This window comes from Zalophus californianus, chromosome 9 (assembly GCF_009762305.2).
Source record: "Zalophus californianus isolate mZalCal1 chromosome 9, mZalCal1.pri.v2, whole genome shotgun sequence".
Taxonomy (NCBI): domain Eukaryota; kingdom Metazoa; phylum Chordata; class Mammalia; order Carnivora; family Otariidae; genus Zalophus; species Zalophus californianus.
In genome coordinates, this window is record NC_045603.1 from 28312378 (window position 1) to 28338640 (window position 26263).

General features: G+C 41.9%; 1 long non-coding RNA gene across 1 annotated transcript; it reads left to right on the top strand.

Annotated features, from left to right (window-relative positions):
* The first annotated feature begins 9502 nt into the window (after positions 1-9502).
* Positions 9503-22267, top strand: LOC113921521. The gene is made up of 3 exons (XR_003519712.1): positions 9503-9552; positions 10342-10584; positions 22186-22267. It is a non-coding gene; the product is annotated as an uncharacterized LOC113921521 (long non-coding RNA).
* The last annotated feature ends 3996 nt before the right edge of the window (positions 22268-26263 follow it).

The following is a 26263-nucleotide window of genomic DNA, read 5'->3' on the forward strand; positions in this document are numbered from 1 at the left end:
TAGTTTTGCCACATGTTTTCTCATTGGAATGATCATCCTCTTTGCAAAGTTGCTGTAGCACACTTTTCAGTTAAAACAATAAGTGCTGGGTCTTTGTTATTTTCCTCCTAATCATCTAGAATCTTTTAAATGATAGTTCATCTCTGTCTTGAGAGATGGCACTTTGCTCCTATCTCTATAGTAGCATTTACCATGCATTTTGCAATTTATCCGCTATGCATTTGCCTCAACGTGCAGGAAGAAGTACCTAAGGAGCCCAAACTGGGTACCATTCATTTTTGTAGACCAACTTGCTGGCATGGAGGAAGCATTCAACACATGTATCAAATGAAAAAAAAAAAGAATACATTTTCTTTCCAGTATAATCCAAGTCTTGCTTTGGTAGGCTCTCATTGACCCTAAACTTATTAGAAGTAGAAATAAAAATATTTTCTGTGTGTATAGGAAGGGGATACTATTGATCTGCTGTCACTTTGAAATCACAACATGAAGTGGGTGATTTACTAGGAGCAGTTATGGATCAGGAGAGGTCAAACCCCACATTTCACCCAGGTTTATCACAGTCAACCATATTTCAGACTGGTACCTTGTACTGTTTTTACTGTTACTAGATTTTTAACTTTCATTTCCCTCTTTATTTTTGAGTATAAAGACAAAATGTGTTTACTGTAGAAAATAGAACATACAGGCATGTGTCAGTTAGGGTTCTTTGGTCATAAGTATCAGAGACCACCGAGAGCTAATTTAGCCAAGAAAAAAAAATATTGAAGGGATGTGAGGAAGCTTCCAGAATGGACAAGAGGCCAGAGAATCAGTTTAGAAATAGAACAAGCAGGGCAGCTCTAGGAATTAATGTAGGGGGAAATTGATTCCCTAGTTCTGGTGCCACTATAGGATTGAATGGGATCTGACATTTTTCTCTCCCAGTGTAACTCAGCTAAAAAGTTTTATTGGCTCATCTTGGCCAATATGCAAGGTTCTTGGCTTATACCGGCCAGGTGGGCAAAAGGATCTGGCTGAGGAAACTTCATTATTTTCCCATCAAGATACACACATAAAAACAAAAAACAAAAACAAAAACAAAAACAAAAAAACCGCACCACCAACAACAAAAAAAACGACACACATGAAGAAGAGGTGATTTTCCAAAAAGAAATCAGGGGCACCAGTGGAGTGCAGGAATGAATGCTCGTAGAGGAAAAAAAGACAATTATTTCAACCATAATCATGCTGCCACATGAAGATAGCAGTTGGCCTTTTATGTTTCCTTTCCAGACTTTATTCTAATCATAATGATAAGATTAGGATCTTACTATATATAGTTTCATGTTTCACTTTTCCCCACGCTATTAACCATATTTCTAAAGCATCTTTTCTAATCGTGGCATCGAATTTCATCTTTTGGCCATTTCACAATATAGTGAACTACTCTCTAGAAAGACATTTTGGCTGTTCGGCTTTCTGCTGCTGTAACACAATGACAAAGGGACGTGGAGGAACAATATGGGCTTTGATGTCTGGGAGAATTGAATTTAGATTCCAGCTTTACCATTCCCTAGTCAGATGCTCTTAGGTAAACTGTAAAACCTTTGAGTCCCCATTTCCTTATTACAGTACCTTACAAATTTGGACATGCCGAGTTTGAAGAGATTGTGGGCTACCCAAGTATATGTAGTGGGGGTAAGAGCTATAGACTGGAGGTGTAGATTTTTTAAAAATCTATTTTGGAGAAGTATTTGAAGTCCGAGGAGGAGATGAAATCAGCCAGAAAGAGAGGGTAGAGAGTGAGAAAGGCAGGGACCCCAGGATTCAAAGTGACCGGGCATACTCCAATTTAGTGGGAGGGGGAGGGAGAGTGCCAAAGCCACGTGATAAAGAGCAGAAGTTGACAGGAGGAAAGAAGGAGCATGAAAATAGTGTGGAGGAGCCCAGGAAATTGTCTTAAGAAGAGAACAGAGAGGGAATGGTCAGAGAGTCCCAGCAGAAAGAAGAGATGGTTGGGGATCAAGAATTGAAGAAGGGGAGGCAGGGGAGGTGGCAGCGAGGGTCACTAAGGCAAAGGCTGGTTTGGCAAGCAGGAGCTGGACCCGTTTCCACTGAGCAGAGAGTCAGAAGCTAGAGAAGGTTATGCAATAATTATAGAGTGTTTGTATAAAAAAAAAACACATTTCTATCAACAAGGAAGAGGAAAGAATGGAAAAATGCAAGAGGAGATCAAGGGAGGACTCCCTTTTTCAGTGGTCTAAGAGACTTCAAGGTTCTAGGCTGATGGAAAGAAGACAATCAAGAGGGAGAGGTTTTAGGCCCAGGAAAGAAGCAGAATTCACTCATTTATGTGTTTCTTCACTCATGTATTTATTCACCTAATTAGAATAGAGTGCCCGCTACACACTGAGATCCATTCCATGCACTGTGGGAACAGCAAGGATCAAGGCGGGGTAGGCCGCTGCTTTCAGTGGGGATGTATTCTGCTAGGAGAAACAGACAGTTAACCATGATGAAAACCCGATAGCAACACCATGGAAGTAACTCAGGAAGAAGATATTAGAGGACAAAAAATATATGCAGAGCATCAAAATAGATCTACTGCTTTGTATTGAGTGGCTGCTTTAGATCAGATGTTCAGACGTGAGGCTAAGGAGGTGATATATAATTTAATAATAATTTAATTTAACATTTAAAGAAGAGCTTTGCATATCTAGGGAACAAGGGCAATAAAGGGAAGAGAGGGAAATGTGATCAGGAAGGAAGGCACAGCCTAGACATTGAAGAGCATTGTTGGCCATAGTTTTATTCCTTTTTTTTTTTTTTTAAAGATTTACTTATTTGAGAGAGAGAGAGAGAGAGAGAGAGAGAGAGCATGGGCACACATGGGGGTGGGGGGCAGAGGAAGAGGGAGAGGGAGATAATCCCAAGCAGACTCACAGCTGAGCTGCTGAGCCTGACGCTGGGCTTGATCTCAAGACCCTGAGATCATGACCTGAGCCGAAACCAAGAGCTGGATACTTAACCAACTGGGCCACGCAGGCACCCTGGCCACAGTTTTATTCTAAGTGGGACTAGAAGCCACTGGAAGGGAGTAATATGACTATATTCATATCTCAAAAAGGATCTTTCTGTCTGTGGTGAGAACATAGTTTAAGAGGAAGGAGTAGAGGATGGGAGCCTGTTAAGAAGTTATTGCTGTCATCAAAATAAGAGGTGGTATGGCTTGGGCTATGATGGAGATGACAGGAAGTGGTTGGAATAAGACCATATATCAGAGTAGAGTCAAGGGACATGCTGATGGATCAGACATAGAGAAGTAGTGTAGGAGGAAAAAGAGAATTCAAGAAGGGCCTATGGAGGGAGTACTTGAGTGGAGAGTGGATGATTTTTATTGAGATGGGGAAGACTGGGAGCTACGTGCAAATCAAATCAGCTATATGTCAATAAAGCTGAAATTTAAAAAAAAATGAGTTCTGGACATGATAAGGAGATGATCGATGGGGAAATTATTTGGAGGAACATTCATTGCCTGCCCTCCCTCTAGCTCAGTGATTGCAGTTTCCAGGTTACTGAAAGGATGTAAAAACAATTTGGAGTCCCCACTTTTTGGCGGCTCTCACTGTCCTCTGTGCACCTTTGCCCATCCTTCTGCTCCCTGGCTCAATAATCTGACTTCTGACCCACCTGCCTGGTTCTGGAAAGCTGTATATCCTTTTTCTGGTTTATTATTCAGCTTGCCCTCTGAATCTCTGCTCTGCATACTTCCATGATCTCGGCATTAGCCTCAGCTTCAAGATACTCTGTCAGATAGTACCATGATTTCCTCACCGTGTTTTACCATTCCACAGAACTAGAGCCAAAGGACCTTTGCTATGCAGCGTCTCCTGCTCCCCAACCTATGGGAAGAGAAAGCAACTCTTTGTAATCCGTTAAACTACTAGGTAAATTCAGCCAATAGTTTACATATTCTGTTATTGTTCTTTTTTTTTTTTTTTTTTTTTTTGAGAGAGAGAGAGAGGGGAGGGGCAGAAGGAGAGGGAGAGAGAGCATCTTAAGCAGGCTCCATGTCCAGCGTGTGAGCCGGAGGCAGGGCTCAATCTCACAACCCTGAGATCATGACCTGAGCTGAAATCAAGAGTTGGAAGCTTAGCCAACTGAGCCACCCAGGAGCCCCTGTTATTGTTATTCTTAAGAAAATTCTACTTTGTTACAAGTACCAGTTGAAACCAATTTCTTGTTAGGATTCTTAAAAAGTCTCTGAATGTCTGAATGTAGGTGTTTATTAAACTGGGAGGCTGACCCCACTGTATTCTAAGCCACCATCTTCTGTTATTTGAACTTCTGAAAAATCTCCTAACTGGTCTTTGTGCATCCAACTCATTCTCCACAATATTGCTGGGGTAATTTCTACAACCTAAACTTGATCCCAGCAGTCTCCTGCTTGCAAGGCTGTAGTGGTTTTCCATTATTTTTAGGATAAAGCCTGTTAATCCTTGACAGAGATATTGGAGATCGACAAATGGCCCATGTGTGTCCTACATTTTCCAGCATCTCTTGTAGTTAGTTGGGTCTTTGTGACAAGTTCTGGACAGCGGTGGATGAACATGTCTCTTTTGGGCCAGAGTATTTAGGAGCCACTGCCGTATATGCTCTTCACCACTTGGAGTGACCCTGAAAGCCACATGTTGGGATGGTAACATCAAGAGATAGTGGGATCCCTGGTGTCTGAATTACTCCATGGAGAACTGGAGAACTGCCCTGGAATGTCATCTGAACTGCACTGGAATTTACTTGACAGAGAGATAAATCTTTGTTGATTAAGCCCCTGAGTGTTAGGGTTCTATTTCTACAGCACAGCCTAGCCTACTGGGTTGGTGCACATGGCGAGCGTAGTCCCGCAAGCTCTAACTCCAGTCCATCTCTCAGCTTGTTCAACTCTCCGGGCAGGTGGAGCAGCTTTCACTTCCTCCGAGGTACCATGCCTCCTCCTGCCTTTGGTTGTTTCCCAGTTGCAAGGTAATTTCTGCCTTTCCCCCCTCCTCCTTCCAACACATGAACTTTGGTTAAATCTTACTCATCCTTCAAGTCACAGGCTTACCACCACTTCCTTAGGGAAGCCCCCCCCACCCCCAGTTTCCCTTCATCTTGCTCTTTACACATCGTTTCAATTACTTGTATTTAAATAAATCTGCCAGCACTGCTAGACTCTACGCTTGGCCTGTCCTTTTTTTTTTTTTTAAAGATTTTATTTATTTATTTGAGAGAGAGAATGAGAGATAGAGAGCACGAGAGGGAAGAGGGTCAGAGGGAGAAGCAGACTCCCCGCTGAGCAGGGAGCCCGATGCGGGACTCGATCCCGGGACTCCGGGATCATGACCTGAGCCGAAGGCAGTCGCTTAACCAACTGAGCCACCCAGGCGCGCCTTGGCCTGTCCTTCTTAGGGACTCATCACTGGTCCCTACACAGTGTTTGGCTTTCTAGTAAGTGCTCTACAAATATTTGTTGAATGATGGAATGGTTGATTGAACGAATCAGCAGAAGATAAATAAAGGTGAATGAGATGAAGATTACAAAGGAAAAAAAAGGAAGATGTGGTAACACACAGGATTCAGCTTGGGCAGAAACTAGGCTTGGCATTGGTGGGACTTTCTGTGAAGCCATGTAAAATACCCATTCTAACCGAAATTTCTCCTCCATCCTCTGTGATACCACCTGAATTTATTTGGGTATAAAGGAAATCTTTCCTCATCAGGAATCTCTGACCCTTTTCTGTTGCATGTGGGGTAAGGTTCAAATACCTCAGCATGGTGTTTGAGTCAATTACAGACTGGCCCCTACTTTTCCTCATCTCCCCCTGCCTCCACCATCCGTCCGCGTGCACACTCTGCTTCAATCAAAGCAAATGCCTCATCCTCTCTGAAATACGTGTGAAGCTCCCCCCTTGCCACCTAGCCAACTCTTACTTGTATTTTAAGACTCAGCTTAAATGTTGCCTCCTCTGTAGAGACAGTTTTAAATCCCCTAGTCTTAGACACTCAGCATTTTGGACTTTGATAATGCTGTATCTTGATGTAGCATTTAGGGCACAATTGTTTATTTCTATGTGTGTCACTCTCACTTAGAGGGGAGATCCTGAGTAGGGACTGTGTAACTCACTCATTTTTTATTTCCTATTACAGTGCCTAGCCAAAGGGGAAGCCCTGTGGATGCTTAGCCAGTGAATGAATGAACAAAAGAACAGAAACAAAGCTGGAATATTGCAGTGGATGCGATTTCTAGTTTCACTCTTTGTTTTAAAATATTGTCTTGAGTGAGTACACAGGGATGGGAGTGGAGGTTGCACAGGGGAAAAATAGCTTCTTTCAAAAGTCTATTTTCCACTTTTACAATTTCTCTTAGGACCAAGTAGTTTTCAAAGTGCAACATAATATGGACGGCATGTTTCAGACTCCATGGGTATTTATGAATTTATTAATTGGTAGCCAAATCTTTATCCAGAGTGTACACACCTTTGATTTTTGATGAATAGAAAATAGCTTTTTCTAATTACCTCAAAATTAATGTTCTGCATACATTTAAAATTCTGAGCTTTCCTTTGAAAAATTTCTTTCTTTTGTGGCACACGTAGACTTCACATTTTTTCTATGTTGGGACTGGGGGGGGTTGATTTGCTTTCTCTTTTCTTGTAATTCTAAGTGTTTTTTGAGTTGCTATCTTTTTAAAAATTTTTTTACAATCATTCAGCCTTGAGCCCTGGAAAATCCCATTTCCTCTTCCCTGTCGAGGATATTACTGTGAAAAGTTATTAGCTCTTGACAACTCTCCAAGACTGTGTCACTGGCCCAGGACACTAGACCGATAAAAAAATCCACATACCCTAGTGATTGACTAGTTAAGAACATATTGAAATGCTTGCCTAAACACCTAGCACTGGGTCCCATTTGCTGGTATCTCATACCCTTATCGACCGACATCTGAACTACTTCTCCCCTCCCCCCTCCCCCCATAGGAGCTGGGAAGGGTTTGAAAAGCAGCTGCTTTGGAGCATCGGAGCAGACTGTCTAGGAGTAAATAATGCTTCAAAGCCCACCACGTATAGCTCAGGATCTCCAGTCAGGGGAAGGGACCTGAGGATTTTTGAAGGAGAGAGATTCATACTCCTTTCAGATTGGTCTAGGGATTCAGGAAGATCACAACAAAGTAAGACATAAAGATGTCAGTAGGCGTGGAGGTGGCTGGTTTCAGTTATGCGTGGTCTGGAGCTGTCAAACCTGACATATACCACTTTAACCTGGCTAAAAGATTCCTAAAATCATCTCTAGGACTGTCAAAAACAAGGTTTGTGTCTGTGCGCGCATGTGTGTGTGCGTGCGCGTGAACACGTGGGTTTGTACATATGCATTCTCATCCTGTGGGGACAATTGTGTTTTGGCTCACAGGTATAAAGTCCTGTTTTCCTCTGTCAGGTGACCATGAGTTTTGTCATACTCAGCAGGCCTTTTGTCTAATGCATTGACACTTTAATGAAAAACAAAAGGTACATTCATCAAAAGAGACAAGATTACTGGAATCATAAATGGAGAACATCAGGGAAGCTAGCAACAATAATAATAATAAATTGTGGCTATTGTCCACAGAAACTTGCTTTTCTAAGGCACTTTTGATAATTACCTGTCAATGTTTCAGTTTCCACGCCCGCTCCTTGAATTGATGGAGTCTATTTATATCAAATAAAATTCTTGTATTTTCCTCTTGAAGTGCATTCCATTCCCAGACATGACTAGGGCAGAAGTTATTTTATTTTTCCAAAAGGAGAAAGTGGCCTTGTTGAGTTTGACACATGTAAGCAGTGCTTTCTGCTTGAAGGCAAGCCAAACAAAGAGACAAATAAACATCAGCCTTAGTCGGGAGGCAAAAGGAGAGAACTCTAGCCTGGATGGTTTGGGGGCAAGTTGTGTCCCGTCCCCAGCAGAGTGGCACTCGGCTCTCTCTCTGAGCTTGTCCCGCTCCAGTGATGTCTAACTCCTTGTCTCTTGTCAGGTGGTGTGTGGAAGCTTAAATGCAAAGTCAGCACAAGGAACAACAGGGGGGCCCAGAAGAATGGAGCCCATAAAAATCTGTTAGGCATGTAGGAACTTCAGGGATAATAGTTTGTCTTTATTTAAAGAATGTCTTAATATGAGGGACTGAATTTAATAAAACCACATGCATTTAGGGATGCCTGGGTGGCTCAGTTGGTTTAGCGTCTGCCTTCGGCTCAGGTCATGATGCCGGAGTCCTGGGATCAAGTCCTGAAACCGGGCTCCCTGCTCCACAGGGAGCCTGCTTCTCCCTCTGTCTGCCTCTCCCCCTACTTGTGTGCTCACGCTCTCTCTTTCTCTCTCTCTCTGACAAATAAATAAAATCTTAAAAAAAAAAAACTACATGCATTTAAAGATAACGAATGTCCCATTGATTCAGTTCTTTTTTATAGTCTTTCTTCAAGTCACAGAAGGCGGGGGATGGCTGCACAGGACGAAGCAGCAGGGAACTCCCGTATTGCCATTAGAGGAGACAGTGCCCGATCGGGAGATTTGGGTCCTGGCAGTGGTTGTGTTACGGTGTGACTCGGGACAACTAGTCTGTCTGCTCTGGGCCTAAAATTCCTTATTTGTTCAGTGAGAAAGTTGGGCCAGATCCTATCCAGCTTTAAAGTTTATTTTTTAAAACTTTAGTATCCTTCCTTTTCAGACACAGTGTCTGACACAAAAGTGGGGATCGGCCAGGGTTTATGAAATAATACTCTCTTAGACGTAATTGACCTGTGCAGTTCTTGGGCTCAGTCTGTTAGTGATGGTCTTTCAGAACGACAAGGGTTATCCAGTAAATTTGGCACATTCCCCAAATGCCCATTTTCCTCTTTCTTACTATGTGTGGGAGGCAGCCTCTGAGATGGGGTCCCGAGACCGCCACCTCCTCGTATTCACGTCCTCGTGTAACCCCTTCCTTACTCACTTCTAACAGGCAGAAAATAGCAGGAGTGATGGGTTGTCACTTCTGAGATTAGGTTGCTAAAACCTGTGATTCTGTTCTCTCTCTCTTTCAGAGCCCTTGCTCTGGGGGAAGCCAGCTGCTGTGTTCCGAGCTCCCAATGGAGAGACCCACACAGCACAGAAGTGATGTCTCCAGACAGCATCCAGTGGAGACTTGTGGCTCCCGCAGTTGTACCACTGAGCTCGGGAGTGGCTCCTTCCCTCGTTGAGCCTTCAGATGACTGCTGCCCTGGTGAACACTTCAGCTGTAGCCTCCTGGGGGACTCTGAGCCATACCCAGATTTCTGACTCACAGAAACTGAGGCAGGGGCGCTTGAGGGGCTCAGTTGGTGAAACATTTGCCTTCAGCTCAGGGCATGATCCCAGAGTCCTGGGGTCCAGCCCCACATTGGGCTCCCTGCTCCATGGGGAGTTAGCTTCTCCCTCCCCCTCTGCTGCTCCTCCTGCTTGTGCTCTCTCTCTCTCAAAGAAATGAATACATAAAATCTTTGAAAAAAAGAACTGTGAGATAATACATGTTGTTTTAAACTGGTAAGTTTTGGGGTAGTTTGTCACATGGTATATTAGATGACCAATTATGTTACAAAAAGAATCTAAGTCTATCAGATAATTTGAGATACAATCTAAATAAAAGATATGACAAATATACCAATAACTAGTATGCATAGTTGTAATAGTAACAATAACCAATTCCCACCTAGAGCTTATAATGTGCCCCAAACTGATAGGTGTGTATATATGCTAATATATACATATAATATATATATAATACATATAATTATATATATAATAATACATATTACATCACATCCATATTAACCCATTCATTCCTCACAACCACACTGTAAAGTACATGACATGACTGTCCCCATTTTACAGATGAAGAAGTGAATTGACAGGAATGTTAAGTAAACTGTCCAAGGTCACACAGCTTGTAAAGGCAGTAAATGGGAGACCAAAAGTATAAACTCGATTTTCCAGATGGCTCACTCGTTACGGCTGTGCTGTAGTGTACCCATAAATGAGATTAGGGGAGTATCACAAAATGATGAGAGGTTCAAAGGTATGATTACAACCAACGTAAAGGGTAAGAATGGGACTTTACAGAGGATGTGAATTGTGACATGGGAAGGATTAAACACAGTGAGAGAGAAGCATGATACAAAGAGTTCCCTGTTGCCATGGATTGAATGTTTGTGTTCTCTCAAAATCCATTTTACATTTTACTAATATTTTGCTAATTGTATGCAGCTATCACTAAAATTGCTGCTGATGTTCATTTGTCCCGTTGATAATCATTTCATTACTTACTTGTGCCAGCAAGGTGGACACATTGCATTCTATTCGGTTCAACTTGACCCAGCACGGATGTGAAGTCAGGCTGCAGGGTGGGAGTCGGCTGCAGCTACCCATTTTCTAGCTGGATGTGGGCTGCCTCCTAGAGAGGTTTCCAGGCTCCCGTTCTACAACCTGGAATCCCAGGAGTTCGACTCAGATGCAGAGTCTCATTTTCAGAAGTGTCACATCTGTATAACTATACAGCTGGGGATATCAGTAGCTCAGGTAAGTCAAATAAGTTTGTGCCTCTGCACAAATGTAAACTTGCTCCCTTTCCCCAGGCTCCCATCATCTATCTTATAACCATTCTGTGGCTTCTGGCTCTTTCTCAAGCCTCCTCTCCTATTGCATCTCATGCTTGGCAGCCGTTTCACTCTGTCCTACGCCTGTGAGCCTTCTGTGGGGCCAGAAGGCTTAGCTATGCAGTGGAGAAGGGCGGGAACTTCAGCCGCAGGTGACCTGTTCCTGTCCCATCAGAAACCAGGCAACTACCACGCCTGTCTCATCTCCCGGCCCTCTTCCCCGCCTCTGATTTTTCTCTCCATACAGTGGACAGAGCTTTCACTGGAAACAATTAACTTGGTATTTTTTAAATCTAAGAACAAGGTAAGAATAGGTTTAAAAAAAAAAAAAGACAAGCTCAACAGTGCATGCAGTGAAAAGTTTCTGTATTTGGTCAGCTCTCTGGTTTCCAAGGACCTCTTCCTATAAGCAACCACATTTACTGGTGTATTGTATATTTTTCAGACATAGTCTATGCATATACATGGATGTATCAGATATATACACACATATTTTTGATGAAATCTTTCTCCTGTACAAGAATGTTTTTAATATGTAAGTTTGATCATCACAAAAAACAGAAACTCTCCATTAACCTTTGGAACAGACCTCAAATTTTCAACATGGCCCTCAAGGCCCCACCTGACCTCTACAACATTGTCTCCCTCACGCCAATCTCCTCTTCATTTTTCCCATGGGACTTAGATCGTCCAACATCTAATCTAACCAACTGAGGTTCTCCACACCTGTTTCTATCTTTGATTAGAATAGCTCTCTGTCTAGAATTGAAATTGTTGCTGCCTTCTCCATGTTTAGCCCACCTATGTTTAGTGGTCATATGATTTGGATGGAATGGACCCACCCCTAAGGTCCAAGGTTACACAAATCCCATTCTCCTTACCAAAATGATCGGTGTGGATAACCAAGACTTAAGTCAGACAGAGGCATCCACTAGTTAGAAGGATTGATTTGGGGTTGCCTAATCAGCATAAAGAAGAGAACTCTTTCTGTGACTATGAGCAAATAAACTGTCATTGGTAGACATTGTCATGACAGAAACTAAGTGACTAAAATGAACATGTAAAATTTGGTAGGACAGTGAGACTCTTAGAGAAATGAAAACCAGATCTTGATCAAACTGTGCCTGAAGCTATACCAATAAATAACTTTTAGTGTTTTAAGCAAATTTGCAGTGGGTTTTATTTGACTTGCAGGCAGCTTAAAGCATCCTGATACCCCTGCTCCTTCCCTGCACTGATCTTCCTATATCTGGCTTACTCTTATCTAGTCTCCAAGCCTCTTAACTGTTCCCTCTTCAGAGAGGCTTTTTCTGACTTTCCCAGACTAGGCTGCGTTTTCCTTTTATCTGTTTTCCTTGCACTGAGGCCTTTTCCTTCTGCATACTTGTCACAATTGTAATGAAAGATGATTTTTAAGTATCTCTCTCCCCCAGAGGACTGTAAATTAAATGAAGTCAGGGCTCTATCTGTCTGGTTCACTGCTCTAGCCTCAGGTTCTAGCATGCACCTCACACTTATTGATGACTCAATAATTATTTGTTGGATGTAAAACTGAATGAATGATAGAATTTATTATAGATAAGTGGTTCATTCCCAATGATTTTTAAATCAAAGTTATTAGTATTCTCACAGACTGAACTACAGCTTTTAACCTCTGGTCAAACTTGGGCAAAATATTCTAAGTCCCCAGGATATTTCACTAGCTGTCATCCAATTCCATCCCTGCATCTTTGGGGAGGATGGTTGTTAAGAGCCCCACTCCAATGTAGGTAAGATCAGAAACCTGGATCTTCCACATACTGGGTTTCTGGTCTTGGACAAGTTACAGAACCTCTTTCAGCCTCAGTTTATCTGTAAAATGAGGGTTATAATGGTACGCACCTCCCAGGGTCACTGCAGGGATTAATTGATGTAATGCATGCAATGCACCCATTTCAATAATACGGACTGGCATACAGTATTTTCCATCACATAGTAAATACATATAAACATATTACATGACACATGGAAGTACTCGCTATTATTGTTATTATTTAGAGATGGACCTCAATTTCTAGGACTGCACGTGGAGATTTCTCTTTACTCCAGCACTTTGAGGGTCTTTACTTATGAATGATTTGACAGACATAGGATTGGCCAGATGCTGGATTTTTTATGATTGCTGCTTGATTCAGATTCTTGTTTAACCCTGTGATTTTGAACAGCTATTGTTCTTTGAGAAAGAAAATGGATTTGAAGGAGTATTTATATTGATTTATTGTTGGTTGTCATTGAAATGTAAATAGCCCTGAATGTGCCACTCACTGGGACAGGGCAGTGCTTTTCATAATGGACAAAATAGCCTTGTTTCACTTTAATAACCTGCTTGTGGTCAAACCAGTCACGGGATTCCTTAAACACAGCAGAATGCCTGCTATTGTCATTTGCATATCAATGAGCAGACATCTCTCTGCTGTCACTATTACAGGGCACTGCCATTTCCTTAACTTGGGGACACTACCGAGGAGTTGGAACGCACCAGGCAATTCTCTATCTCTACCGTACAGACACCCGGGCCCACAGCTGCTGAGACAGTGATGCGACTTATATGTGGTGTATTTGTAGAAGTTGTAGGGTTAGAATAGATCGCCCACCCTCAATATCTTGTAGACATATAGGTGTCTATTTCCTTTACAGACGTTATGCTGCGAAGAATCATTTTGCGTTTTCAAAGCTGGACGCACTAGATGAGGGAAGCTTGCATAAGAATAATAAGGAAATAATAACATTTTACGCAAGACACTGACTCTACATTTCGGAGGGGGAAAAAACCCAAACTTGTTTCCTTTGCTTATCGCCCCCTTCCTCCTTCTGCATTTCCCCAGAGTTGGAAAGAGCCCATCCATTTTACTGATTTGGAAATAAAACAGGCATGTTAATCTCTTGCCTTCAAGGGCCACTGAGGGCATTGAGGTGGGTCACAGTTCATGATTCTAGATGGGTGCCCAGAGCAGCCCGGGAAGTGAGCACTGCTAATTCCAGGGCTGTGTCTCACCCTATGCTACAAGCCTAAGCATAAGGCTTTTCATAAGCTTTTGAGGTGACTTCATCGTGGTTGGGGCACGGATTTATCACTCAGACCCGTTCAGAGGGAACGCAGAGCCTGACGTCCAGCATCCCCATCACCTTTGCCACCAGTCATGGTTGTATTCCACCCTGTGAAAGAATCAAGTAAGGCAAATATCCACGTGTCAGTAGATTTTGTTTTTAACTGAAAACTGGTTATCAATGTTGTACTAGAAAAATGTGGGGAACACACACACACACACACACACACATACACAAAATAACAATAATCATACTTTTTATCTGCTTGACACCGTTCCAAACTCTCTTTGGGGAGGAATTCATCTAACTCCTTTCCTCAGCGACATGAGACAAATACCACGATTCTCCATTTCTTCTGTTGAGCCACTGAGGCAGGAGAGGGCCAGGACTTCGTCAATTTAATCAGGAATATAAATGCAAATGCACAGCTCTATCTCTTACGCACACGGATCTATACCGACTGGAGGTACTCTGAGCTTACCTACTGGGTTTCCTCTCCTTGTACCAGAGCTCAGCATCCTTCCAGCCCCTGACCCCACAGTCCGCTGCCTCGGCTGCCCGCTTTCCTTTCCAATGTCCTATTTCTTTAAACACTAGCCAGGGCTGGTTAGCAGATGGACAATCTGAAGACGGACTTTGCAACCACATACAGAGGGAGCAAATGAGTTAATATGTTCCAGATACTTTTATATTTTTGGCATAGACTCTAACCAATGTAATCACAGCTTATTATACTTCTTGGGTAACAATTGTCCTTTTATTCATTCAGTAAGCATCGAGTGGCTCTGATGGCCCGGGCACGGCTCTAGCCTACGTTAGTATCTGTGACAGGAGCATTTTTGGAAATGCAATGCTCCATTCATCCGAGTGACTTTAATGGTGGGAGCCCTCGGCCGCTTGGCAGGCAGGCTTTTTGGCTCCCCTGAAGTCACATTAACTTAATGGCCATTGACTCTGCTTATCTGAAGGGCTGGTCTCACTGGCACCACATTTGAAAAAAGTGACAGAGTTTGATTCCATTGTGGAAAAAAAAAAAGAAAAGAAAATGGCTTGTCCGGGGTTAGAGGAATTCTTTCAGTATGGAGGGTGTCATTTTCTGACCTGGGACATAAAATAATATGAAATGCAACTTAGCAAACATGAAATTCGGCTTCAAAAGAGAAGTTTGCATTAGTTTCCATGATGGGATTGGGATAATATCTTCATGATTTTCTTTTTTGGGGGGTTAGTTTGTTTAAATAACTGGGTTATCTTTTGCCCATGTCTAGGCCATTCTAGAGACTGTTTCTTTGATGAAATCTTGCCACTGCTGCACTGTTTTGTTATAATTATTCATGTTTTCTAATAAAACCACTTTTTTATTTCATACATGATGACCATCATCTGTAAACACTTTGTTGAGAACCCTTCCTGACTCTAGAACAGCCAATTTATGGTGACATGAGCAAGTCGGTGGACCCAGAGTTCCAACAGGCAGGATTTTTAGATCTAATGAAGACTCTGTCAGGCCTGATTTGGATCTAGATAATTAGGGTCGGATTGAATTTGCCATCTTCAAAGCACTGTGAGGTCTTTGGGGCCAGTAAACTACTCCCTGTATTTTTCTGCACAGAAACAAGGGTGAGGTCGAGTTATCAGAGCATTTGTGTGTCACACATTGTCAGGAGTCACGCGCTTGGTGGATGACTTGCTAGGTCATCTTAGATAGGCTGTTTAATCTTTTTGTGTTTTCGTTTCTCCATCTGCCAAGGCGTGATAACACATGCTGGGCTTCTAAGAAAAGTGCTATTAGGAAGGTTAGGGTAGGTGTGCTGCTGGAGAGGCTTTTGCAAAAACCTTTACATCACTATTTGCTAGAGAGATTGCAATCTGGAGCAACTTGACGGCAGGGGCGTTTGAGCCAAAGTCCTCGCCCGGGAAATATCAGACCTGAGGGAAGGGAGGGTCATCCCTCATATTTCATTCATTTGGAGGTGGCTTCTGACATGGGATGGTGCTGGAGTTTCCCCATGGGAAAAACTGAAATCATGAGAAGGTCATTCAAAAGTCCAAATTAAACTTACCCACAATTTTTAAAAAGGCAAATTCTTACGAGCTCAGCTCCAGATGATAAATTACTAATAACACCTTTGGTAGTTGTGTTCTGCCGCTTTGGGGGGACTTTGGTGCTGAACACAGCCCTGTACCTGCTTTGCACATGACCCTAACATTGGCAAGAGTATTGTCAGTCGTTGAAAATGTGGAGGTTGGCACCCTCTGATTTTGTTGGCCTCTGTGATGATCTAGATTGCCTGACATCTCCCAGACCAGATACATTTTTATAAACACACACAGACCCAATCAATATTTACTTTCAGATGATTAAAGCTATTTTAGTAAATACCTTAATAAGACCCCGGGAAGAAAATATATCTGAATTCAGAGAACAGCCTTGCTTCCCTACTAACTTCCAGTTCCTGGATGTTAAAACACGGGTTTGAATCTCTTCAGACATATGAACCCGACTCACTGGAACCCCTTATTGATGGCCACCTCCTTGCTTATTTACTTGCCTTTCCCCTCCCTCCTCCACCCTATTGAAACTGCTAGAAGGAGACCTGTTGCTTTCAGCTGTGTGAATTTCCCACTGGCAGGCCCCCAATGCTCAGATCATCCTAATTCCCCAAAGGGAACCACCAGGCGCTCAGTCGGTGACCAAGGTGCAGTGTGCTGTGGGGATCAGCCCGGGCTTGCCCACATGTCCTTGCAAAAATGTAAGCAAGAGGCACTCGCTGCAACTGGGCCCCAGAGTGAGGGGCAGGTCTCTGTCAGTCAGAACCCCAGACAAAGGCAGGAAGTGATGCTCCTTCCCCCCACAGCTAGCTGGTGCCTCTAGGAGATGGGCTCTCTCACTGAACAGTTCCAGGGCCTTAAGCTGTAGTGCCTGAATAATAAGGGTTCTACTGGGCGAAAAGCCACCTTCCAAGGGCTTGGCAATTTGTCAGTCTGGGTTACTCCACACTTTAAAAATTCTCAGCAACTTCATATCCTGCAGCATCATGGGGAAATAGTTATGTGGTTAAACTTGAAAGCAACAGTTACATTGACTGGGTATCATTTGTAACAGCCAAAACCTGGAATGGACCTACCTGTCCAATAAGAAGGATTTGGTTAAATGAATCATGATATCTGCTTACAAGTAGATTGTCTCTTTCTCTGCCACATATATCTATTCCCACCATTTAAAATGAGGGTATAAAACAATGGGTTTCTTATTTTAGATTGTAGATATCCTGAAGAGCTTGATGGAAGCTAGCAGCCATCCCCCCAGAAAAATACTTACAGGCTCAACCTTTTCATGCAATATCAGGAGATTTCAACATAAACTTGTCTCCCATTCAAAGGTGAAGGACACTTAATACAATAAACAGTAGAAATAATATTTAACAGTTCTGGTGTAGGGAATAGTGGAAGGAGCAGGTTCTAAAAGACTAAAATCTCATTTTTGTTTAACATTTTTTGTTGTTTGTTTTGTTTGTTTGGGAAGGACAAAGTTTTTCTTGACTCTCTTAAGATCCTTGGCTGGGTCTGAAAATTAAATTGACGTAGACAGATTACCAGGGGAAAAGTACATACATTTATTTAATGTAAGTTTTACGTGGCATGAGTGACTTCTAAAGGAAATGAACAGCCAAAGAAACAATTAGACCGAGTATTTTATGCTAAGTTTGGTGAAGAGTGCATATTTGCAGAGTAGTAGGATAAGTTAAGAAGTATGAGGTAGGTGTAGTAAACTGGGGAAAACGTTGCAAGGCCTGTTTGTTTGGATTTTTCTTGGTGTCCCCTTTGTCTCCTGAGATAAGGTACTCCTTTCCTCTGGGTGTAGGGAGGGCACCTCTCACATGAGGATTTTATGGCCTGTTTCAGGGGAAAAAAAAGGGTGCAGGGCAAAAAGTCAGAGTGACTCTCCTGCTTCTGCTGTTTTCTCAGATTTCTTCAGCTTGAAATATTCAATTTGCCAGGATGCCATATTTTGGGGTAGCGCATTTGGATCCCCATCATAGGTAACTGAACTTGAACATGCTGACAATAGCTTCTCTGAGGGATGATATTATAGTCTCTCTCTGTGCTTATTTGTATCTTCCAACTTTTTCTATAACTATATACAAATTTCGTTTATAAGAAGAAATATGTCATCCAAGTTTGTTTAAATTAAAAAAAAAAAAAGCTGTAATCAGTTTTGGCAAGTGTGTTAGGACCCCAAGGACATTTTTAGCATACCTCTTTGTTTAGTACATGATGAAATACTAGGATGAAGGAATGCTGGGAGGAAGGGACACTATTTCTGAGTGAGATTTAATTAGGGCCAAATAAAGAGGTACTATATTGACAAACTTCTTTAACATGAAGTACACAGATAAAACATTTAAAGATTTAAATGAATCAGAGCCAATTAAAAAAATGCCAGGATCACACATGGTGACCAAGAAAAGCCAGTCCCTAGGTAAACTTTAGCTTCACATCAACAGCGTTTCCTCTCTGGAATGGCCTGTAGGGTACCTCTGTCAGTTCAATGTCTTGAGAGATTATGAGTCTGACATTCCTATTTCTTTCACCTTAGGAGGCATCTGGGAGAACTTGTTCTACCTTTGCAGACCTCGCTGTCTCAATTAGAAGGTGAAGTTTGCATATCTTTTATTTTGTTAAAGACTGAAAGAATGAAGGAGCACAGAGGGGGAGAGGGGCAGAGGAGAGGGAGAAGCGGATTCCCCGCTGAGCAGGGAGTCTGACACAGGGTTGGATCCCAGGACCCTGAGATCATGACCTGAGCCAAAAGCTGGAAGGCAGACACTTAACGGACTGAGCCACCCAGGCACCCCAAAGTTTGCCTATCTTCTATTCATTGGCAAGTGTCTTTAAGGAAAGAGAAATTCATTAGGGGGTTGCAGAGATATCTACTCAGCATCCACGCCCCCTTTCTTGGGTAACAGTCACCTTCATCTCTGTGTGGGGAAGCCCCTTCTCCCACTCTCAGTTGCCATGGCTTCTGCGAGGCAGGCATCACCCTGCAGCTCCAGGATGAACACGTGATTCAGACCTGCTCAATTTGGAGTGTTCTCTCTCTCTGAGGCCACAGGGAGTGGTCCCATAATGGGCATAAAGATCCCATCAATGAGATACAAAGAGGGAGCCCTTGATAGAGATTTCTCCAACCAAGATTTCTCAGCTGGAAGAACGTAAGCCTGTAATTGTTGTGTAGGGAGCCTGCGGAAGAATGAAAGCAAACAGCACAGCAGAACCCCAAGAGGGGAGAAGGCAGAAGGGGGTTGGGCTTGGGCATCATCAAGTCCTGAGGCTTCAGCTGAGCCCCCAGATTCACAGGTGCCAGAACCAAACTTGTCGCTGGAGTTTTCAACTGTGTGGGACAATCATTTTTTTTTGTTTGTTTAAGCCAGTTTGGGTTGGGTTTGTTTCGCTTACAGCCAACTGGGTCCTGACTGATATACTGGTTTAAGAATAACACTTACTGAGCCCTTGTGAAGTCATAGACCCTGTGTAAATCCTGTATGTGCATTCTCTTATTTAATTCCTACATTAGTTCTTTTTGGGGCACCTGGATGGCTCAGTTGATTAAGTGTCTGCCTTCGGCTCAGGTTATGATCCCAGGGTCCTAGATTCGAGTCCCACCTCGGGCTGCCTGCTCCACGTGGAGCCTGCTTCTCCCCCACTTCTCTCTCTCTCCCTCTCTGTTTCTCATGAATAAAATAAAAATAAAATCTTAAAAAAAATTTTTAAAAATAATAATTCTTACATTCGTTCTTTTTAAGAAAGGAAACTGAGACTCAGAAAGGGTAAGTAACCTGCATAAGATCCCTCAGCAAGTATAATAAATCTATATTCAAACCCAGATATACCTAAAACCCTATGCTCTTAATTAGCTTACTACCAATGGAGCAGTGGTACTTGAAGAAAGTTAGGCCTGACAGCTGGTGGATGGTTCATTTTTAACTACAACTTACAGAGGGATACACTGAGGATAATAAGTGAGTATTTAGGAAGCATGGCCAAATTTAGAGGTTAAACTTTTTTCACTTTCAGTTTCCTTGTCAGTGCTCCCCCTGTTATTATTTTGTTTTGTTTTCTGACAACCCAGCAGTGTTGAACGGAAGAAGCTCAACCGTGTATATTTTATAGTCGAAGAGTCTGGGGAAGACGAGCTCACCTGGTCCGGACACTGCAACTTCTCTGGGGCTTGCTTCGGCTGCAAGCCAGTGGACCTGGAGAAAAACCAGGGGTCCTTTAAGAATCAAGGAGGAGGGGCGTCTGGGTGGCTCAGTTGGTTAAGCGTCTGCCTTTGGCTCTGGTCATGATCCTGGAGTCCAGGGATCAAATCCCACTTCAGGCTCCTTGCTCGGGTGGGGAGTCTCCTTCTCTCCCACCTGCTCCCCCACCTCCCCTCTCTGCTCCTGCTCTCTCTCTCTCTCTCTCTCTCTCGCAGACAAATAAATAAGTAAAATCTTTAAAGAAAAAAAAAGAATCAAGAAGGAGCCACAGGCTACTTTGGTGATATGTTGTTATAAACCAGAGTGGGCTCTCTTTTCATGAATAAAATAAAAACAAGGAGATTTATCAGTTCTGCGTCGCTCCATTCTCAGGAGAGTTCTTTCTTAGAGTTTGAAGAAAACAAGGTAAACACAGGCCTGGGAAGCCCCGAGCCCGGTTTGGACTCTAGCTCTGAGGTTCACGTTGTACTCATAACATCCTGTTCTTCTCTGCTGCCTGTGATGTGGTAGATAGCAGCCCCTCCACAGGCTCTTAACAGCTGAGTTCATTTTTCGTAAAGATACTGTCCTGTAAGACTGCGGAAATGGGCCACTCCTGCTCCCCCTTTGTCACTCTTACGGTTAAGGATGGGTACTCCCAGTTGCTTTGAGAATGCACTTTCCCTGGGCTCTAAAATTAGGTCTTTAATTCCTTTGGGATATTTGGCAAACATAAATTTACTGGAAGCCCAGAGGGTATTAGTGAGTGGGGGAAAAAAGTCTCAAAAAAAAAAAAGTCATTTGTTTCACATCGGAGCATTCTGCTCTGGAACCTTGCGGCTATGGTCAGGGAAGGAAGGGTAGCTGTGGGGAAAGGTGTGATGGTAACCTGATACTGAGGAAAAACAGTGTAAGTGAAGTCATCCGCAGTGCTAGGGACTGGGAACGATGACTTCTCATCCACCCCTTCCGGAGGGGCCTGGAGGGCTGAGAGATGCCTTTTTTGTACGATATGTTTATCAGCTTCCAGTGAATTTGTGTCTAAAGATCGCACCTACAACAAAAACACACATGGAATAAAAAATAACATGTCACTTCTGTGGTCAGGGAGCTGACCCCAAATTAGTTCATTGCACTTGGGATTCTGAAGGCACAACGAAAATAGCAGTGACTTCTGTTGCTCGACTACAAGAAAGGTGCTTCTCTTCTGTCTTCGCCACTGAGTTGCCATCCAGGAGACAAACAACAGCAGCGGTTGTGGCGGGGGGGGTGTTTTGAATGGCTTTCCTTAGAGAGAAAATGTGCATCCTGGGATTGTGCTTCTTATCCGGCAGTTTTACAACGTGCCTTGGCCCTGGAATCACGAAGGTGTTTTCAAAAGGTTAGACAGATCCTCTATCAAACCCACACCTACCAACTAAAAACGCACAAGAGCAAGCCCTGGTCATCTATAATTTTATCTAGGTGATTCTTATCATCAACCAGGGAACCACCCCTCTGGTCTTCCTTAATTAGGACAAATTCATCAGAGTAGCAACTCACTATCTGAGATCTGTAGACATGACTGGCAGGGACAGGTCAGGCTTCGATTAGGGGCAAAATGCAGGGACAGAAGGTGGAGATTAGCAGGACGTGGCAGAAGCAAGACCAGGATGGCAGGTGGCAAAGAGGCATTCTACAGGAAGACCCCGTGTGGGCTGAAGGGGATTCTTGGTATGGTTCTCTGAGGACTTTCGAAGACTGGTTTGAACAGAGAGTGGCAAAGCCCACTAGGCCTCTTCCAAGTGAAAACACAAATCTTGCCTCTGTCTATAGTGTCCACCATTTTTATGCTATTCTTCAAAGTCAGAAATCAAAGATATTTATTAGAACCCCATTCCTTTCAAACAGAGACATGAAAGAGAGGAGATCTAAACACAGACACTCAATGTAACATGCATATAGGTGGTAGCATAGCCCCTTTTTCCCACCTAGGAGAGCACATCCTGTGCTCATTTACTCATTCGATCATTTAATTAAGCATCATTTACTGAGCAAAGGCGATAGGTTGAACAAAGGCAAAATGGCCTGGTGGGTCCGTAGAAGTCTATGTAATTTGCTATTATGACATGAGAGGGGAAAGTAAGGGAACACGATGTGGTGTTGGCAGCATCCAAATCATACAGGCTCTTAACTGTCTCTACGTCTGTTCTAAGGAAAAGAACCTGGCACGAGCCCAACATCTGAATTTAGAAGCACCCAGCAGAAGAAAACAGCGGCTGCTCGCTGGAAGACAGGGATGAGTATGCGTAAATTCTTGCTTTCTTATTACGTACGTACCTTGGGATTGGGGTTGTAGGAATCTACCTCTCAGACAAGCTGGGTATATTGACATGGCAACTCACAACTTGTAGAGAATTGCTATTTTTTTTCCACAGCTGCAGAATATCTATTTTTTTTTAAATGAAAGCCACTTCCATCTTCAATTTTAAAATGCCTTAATTTGAGAGACCATTAGTCATGAAGGTGTTTCCATAGCAAATGTGTGTGGGATGTCCTAGCTTTGTTGGCGATAGTTCAAGGGAACTTCTATCATTAAATTGGGACAAGGCCTGGCATGATGGCAAGGAATATCATGGCTCCGTTCCCGCAGCATGAGGCCTCCATTTAAGGGCAAGATAGACTGAAGGCAAAGAGCAGGAAGAGAAGTGCTGGAATGAAAACAACTAACAAAGGAAAGATAAAAATGCAAATCCCAGTTCAGAGTGAATAATAGGAATGCAAATAGTGCTGCTAAAATAGGAAGGAACATTACTTTTCAAAAAGGCAAAGGAAAAGAAAATTGTAGTAGCTAAAGCCTTGTGCAGGGTAAAATTGCACACTGTGTATGCCTCTCAGAAGCAAAGCCACCTACTCTGATTTTTCCTAGCACGATGCTGTGAATTTGGTGAGTCATTTTATGAAGGTTTACTACAAAGCTCCAATCTGCATTTTTTTTTTTTTTAAATACATTAGGATTAAATCTTTCTTTTGCCACCAGCTGCTTACTAATAGTCCCGTTTTAAAGCCAAATTTCTCACCTGGGCTACAAAAACATATTTTCCAAAAAATTAATAAGTTTATGGAATGATCTCCAGAATTTGTTAAGTTAAAAAAAAATCGTGGAGGAAAGAAGAGTTTATGGCATCCTGCTATTTATCTGAGAAGGTCATCTGAATATAAATTTGGTTATATTTAAAAAAAAAAACTCTCAGGAAAAAGTTATTTATGGGAGAGTGGGGAAATGAGGTGGAGGGGACAGAATTCCAAGTTAGATATCTTTGAATATATTCTGTTTTTGTTTTGGATTAAAAAACAGGTATATATTTAATGTGATTATAAAACAATATTAATCACAAGACAAAGCAACCTCTAAAAATTGAGAGCAAAATGACACAAGTGAACCTGAGCCTCAGATTACTGGTCTAATTACAGAGAGGAATTATTTCAGGTGACAAAGGAATTTATCTATTGATAGACTCTAAGAAATTGTCAAAAATTTGTCAACTCTTTTTCTTAATTTTATTGTTGGTGATAGTATTGTTACTGTTTGGACTTATCTTCCTTCCTTCCTTCCTTCCTTCCTTCCTTCCTTCCTTCCTTCCTTCCTTCCTTCCTTCCTTCCTTCCTTCCTTCCTTTTATTCATTTTTTTGAGACAGTTGTATGTACTATGGGATAAAACAAATAAGAAATTATGCTTGTGTTGGGAATTAGGATTTGGGGAATGGAAGAAGGCAATTTAAATGTAAGAACAAGGATGTTAAGTAAAAACCTTGTAGTATGGAATTTATAATTGTCAACTGAAATTGTGATGTGTTTTAATACAAAAAACAAAAACAAAAACAAAAAACAGATCTCCTATCTCTACTCACTGCAAAGACCTGGAAACAGTGTCAAGCTCAGTAAAAATGAACATGTTCATTAACCAGGCTCAAAATCCAGATAGTGGTCTCCCAATACTATTCCCTCCTAAAAAGAACCAGAGTTCCTTGGGAGAGAACTGATTCTAGATCTGGGGCAGGAAATGTGTAACAATGAGCCTGGAATAATTTATCCTACCGAAAAGCAGGGACACTACCAATTGCTTTTGGGGTTATGTCTAAAATACTCTGGAGCCAACTAGGAAAGGCTTTCTTAGCCAAAGATAGGACAACTTGAGCATCAATAAAATAATAACTTCAATGACTTAAAACGCATCCTTTATGCTTAAACCTACAGTGATTCTAAAACACACACTCCAAAGAGCCAAAAAAAATCCCCCCAAACCCCCAAATCATTCGTTCTCTTTGGAGGACACTAGGTAAACAACTCAAAAATTTGAAAGCTAAATGAAAAGAAATGAAATAAATAAATAAATGAAAAGGAAGAATCAAACATTTATCCTGTCTTTTCTGTACATACCATACTGTGGGGTAACCAAAGGGGAAATAGTTTCTGATTCAAATCAGCAAAATGAAAATGAAACTATAAGGCAGTTGGGGAAATGTGAGCACTGATTTGGTTAGTTAGTATCATGGACTTACTGTTAATTATATTTAGTTATGATAATGAATTGTCATTATGTTTATGACAAAGTTTTCCTTTCTAAAATACATATGTATGCATATTTTACATATACGCATATCTAATTATATATTATATATAATATATACAATATATATTTGCAGATGAAATGTGATGTCTCAGTTTTGTTTTGAAATAATCCACTGGGCTTGAGGGCAGGGAGAATTGGACGTGGGTATAAATAAGATTGATCATGAGTTGAAAACTGTTGAAGCTGTGTACGTGGGGGTTTATTATTATTATTCTTTTTGCTTTTGCACATATTTGAAATTTTCCACGTAAAAAGTTTTAGACAAAATCAATTGCTTTGCTCACCTTTCTTTTCCTGTAACCTGGTAAGTCTGCTCACATGGCAAGTACTCAAGGAAAGTTTGGTAAGAATCATGCTGCTCTTGGTGAAGGTGTCCCTCTAGCCTTGTATAAGGTTCTCATTCTGGATGAAAATTGGATAGTTAGAGAAACAGATTCTAGGCATTATTCGGGCCAGCTAGAGGGTAACTGCTTTGGGGGAAGTCATAAGTTTTTAGACTTCAACATTTGATGTTTGGAGTTCTAAAAGTGACTTGGTCTTAAAATGAAAGATATCAGCCCTCTTATCTAGAAGCAATATTTCCTTGAGCCACAAGAAAACAGTTTTTCCAACTCAACGCTTATGAAAAATTGACATAATGTGGTCTCCTGACTGATTAAATCCTCAACTGCAGGAAGACTCATCGCTAATTACTTTACCATAAAGCAGCTGAGCTCATGACTATCTCTGTTCAGTAGGGATCTTTAGCAGCAAAACCCATGTTTTGACACACTGCAGTGTTACTCGGGGGTGTTTGTTGTCGTTCTGAGGGTTTTCACCTGTGTAATTTTTCAATTCTGACACATTTTCTTATATTAATTTATTGATATTTTTCCCTTTCAGTTTTTTTTTCCCCCTGAAACATTAATTCAGATCTCTGACCTTTTGGATTGATCCTGTAATTGGCTCCCCCCCATTCTAGTCTATTTTCCATCTCTATTATTTCGATCTAATTTCTACTTTATGTTCCTAATCTTTCTATTTACTTACAACTTTTCTGTTCAGGAAGAAAGAATCTTTTCTTATATTTCTGATGTTTCTTTTTTAAAAAATAGTATGCTATTCCTGTTTCATTCATAGCTACAAAAATCTTTTTATATTTCTCTCAAAGTGTAACCTTTTTGAAGTTTTCTTCTGCTCCCTGAATTCCCTTTGCTTCCTCCAAGTTCTTTTTATTTATTATTATTTTTTTTGTCTTTGCTATTCATGTTGGGGTCTTCCTTCCAATATCTGGTGACCCATGGCCGTCTATTCACATTTAAGAAAGAGGCTCTCAACAGGTGATTGGACATTCTGTGCAAGAGGTCAGGCTTCCTGATAACTTAGAGTAGAACAAATATCTACTGGGGGATTCCAAGGGTAGTATTAAAAGTATTGAATAATTGATGGGGCATGGGCATCATTCAACCAAAGAAGATAACCCAGACACTCAAAATGTACCTATGTGTTTTAGCTGGACTCAACCGCATGAGTGGGTCTTTCTCTTGGATGGGATGGTTTCCTCAGAGAGGACTTCTCCAGTGTCTTATCTGGAGTGAGACAGGGATGATAACCCTCCTGCCAGGGTTGGAGGGATCCCAGAGTTTTTTTTGTAGCCTGTCATTTAATCTATCAGCTGGGC